Here is a 3009-nt window from a genome sequence, read left to right as displayed (position 1 = left end):
TCATTTATTTGTGTAAATCAATGGAAGGGAATGTGGGTCGTATGTCTAGCTTCAATGGAAGCAATTGGGTAACTTAGAAAACTAAAATAGAGGACCTATTATTTTGTAAAGATTTCTATGGGCCAATTGAGGGTGATAGTGGCAAACCTGATGATATGAAAGACGATGAATGGAAGAGGCATAATCGAAAAGCCGTTAGTGTTATCCGTCAATGGATTGATGACAATGTGTTTCATCATGTTGCTACTGAAACTTCAGCACATGGTTTATGGAAAAAATTAGAAGGCCTTTATGATAGGAAATCAGCTACAAATAAAGCTTTTATGTTTCGTAAGTTGGTTAATTTAAAATATAAAGAGGGCAGCCCTATTCCGGAACATCTGAATGAAATAAAGAGTTTCCAAATGATTACAAAAGACATGAATGGTCTCACAAAACCACCATTAGGTGAATTCCAAATAATCACAAATAAACAAGAGGAAAGACCTCACCAAATAGATGAACCAAAATCTTCAAAACTAGAGTTGAAGAAGACCCAAAATAATAATCCAAATCAACTTCGAATCAGAGATAAACAAATTGATGCTCACAAAGCAAAGTCCACCAAATTGATTACCCAAGTCCCGAAATCAATTAGCCGCTACGCTGTTTCCACCGAATTGAATTGTAGCTGCTACTCTACTCCAGAACGCACACAAAACAATATATATATATATATATATATTGTTAAATCTTAGATTTGTTTCATCAAAATCTAGTTGCATATAAAATATATTATACCCAAACCAAATCAAATTAGAATTCTTTTAACAAACCAATTGAGTCCCACACTCCAATAAGGAGGTATACCCAACAATGGCTGCACCGTACGTGGTTGTTTACGAATAAATAAAAGATTGATTTTGTTTTGCTCTGTTTTGTTTTGCTTTGTCTTGTTTTGTTTTTTAAATTTTAAAACAAAAGAATAATAATAATCACATTTCTTGTTTACTATATTTTGTTTATTATATGATTTGCAACATTAAATTGAAAACTAAAATTATGATGATCAGCCATCTTTTTCTCTTTGTTCTTTCTTTTATTTGCTTCGCTCTCTTTTGTTCTGGTTGAAATGAAGTGTCCGGAAAGGGTTTCCAAATTCTTTTTCTTTCGGTGTTGAATTTTTGTTTGTCCCGGAGGGTGCACGGGTGAGTTCAGGGTGCCAGGGTTGAAGTTGAAACTTTGGGCTGCAGGGCCAGGACCGCACGTGCGGGGCCATAGGCCGCACGTGCCGAATTGTACCGCACGAGCGGCCAAACGGGCAGTCCGAGCTCTGTTTTTATATAATGTTTTGGTCCGAATTTATATCATTTCTAACTCATTTTCCTCTCATCCAAAACCTAATTTCTCTCCTCATCTCTAGAAACACCTCAATCACCCAAAACTCTTTGATTCTTGTGATTCTTGGAGCAAGATCATCAACATTTTTCCTCAAATATTGAAGATCCAAGGCTAGGGCTTCACTTGGTGGGTAGAAATTAAAGCTCTCTCATCCGTCTAAGCTAGGGTTTCTCTTCTCTATCTTCTCAAAGGCTTTGAGGTAGGGATTTCTTGAGTTATATATACTAGTTGTGCTATTTGGGTGTTGATTTTAAAAGTGCTCTTGAAGTTTTGTGTTGATTATAGTTGTTGTCCAAATGTAGAGATTTTTCTTGAATGTGGGTTTGTATCTCAACTATTTTACAACTTCTTGAGAGTTTTTCCCTCTATTAAACTTGTGAAAGTTGATTTTGATGAGGTTTCTCTTAGGGGGTGAGAAAAACTTGTTTTTAAAATGAAAACCCTAGAAATTTGGGGGTTTTAGTAAAATGGAAAAATGTCTTTGAAATTCTATATTTTCTCATATTAAAAGGATGAATGAGAGTGAGTTTCATCAATGTTTTACAAAAGGGAAAAATTTACTTGATATATGAGAATGAGGTGTTGAATTAATATTTTGCTAATACTTGAATAAGCAAGGTTGTGGTGTGATTAATTGTTGAAAACCATAGATGGTGGAAAAATTGTAAACATTGGGGATTTTATTTGAAATATGTCACTTGTAGTATTGAAGAGACTAATTGGTTATGGTATGTGAAATGAGAATTGTGATGATGTGTTGATGACACATGTTAATCTTGTGGATGAACTTTGAAAAGAAAGTATGAGAATGTGAATGTTGACATTGTTGTAGAGATATGCAAAAATGGAGAAATGTTATGAGGTATGGAAAGGATTATTGCATTGCATATTACTTCATTTATCATTGTGCATCTTGAATCCAAATTGAAGAGATTTACATCATGAAGAAAGGATAATGTTATTGTAATGAGAACTAACGGAAATGTTAATGGGGTAAATACAGTGGTAAGTCTAGATAGGGGGTGTAGATGAATTTGATAAGTTGGCCTGAGTGTCCAGGGTGAAAGACCCGAAAGCCGCGCAGATAGGTGTCGAGCCTTCCGGTTAGCATCAGTAAAAATGACAGTTTGGTAGTGCTCGTAGAGACTACTTGCAGACACCAGCCTAGGAATTACCAGTGTCATATTTACCGCCCTTGTTGATTTAAATATTGGAAGTTTGAAATTTATGAGATTGCTAAATATTATTGAGAACATGGTGAAGTTAAAATTGTGCATTGAATATTATTGAGAATATGATGATTTTGAAATAGTGCATCAAAATAAAGTTTTCCTTCATTGTTGGCACTTGCATGGCATTACATATGCATTTTTAACATTGATGGAATTGGCATAACTGTATATACTTTGTGAGAAATCTCTATTGGGCTTTATGCTCACCCCTATGGGATTTGGTGCAGGTAAGAAAGGTGGTGATCCCGCCGAGTTGATGGCGTGGACGTGATTGTGAGGATTATTTTTCTCTTATATTTTTGTGTAAATTTTTGTAAAGCCAAGGGCTAATGTGTATGGGTCCGAGAGACCATTTTGTATAACTGGGCGATTGCCTTGGAACTTGTAAGCCCTTGAG

This window comes from Camellia sinensis, chromosome 10 (assembly GCF_055761805.1).
Source record: "Camellia sinensis isolate YWXY chromosome 10, ASM5576180v1, whole genome shotgun sequence".
Classification (NCBI taxonomy): Eukaryota; Viridiplantae; Streptophyta; class Magnoliopsida; order Ericales; family Theaceae; genus Camellia; species Camellia sinensis.
This window is presented reverse-complemented; position numbering follows the sequence as displayed.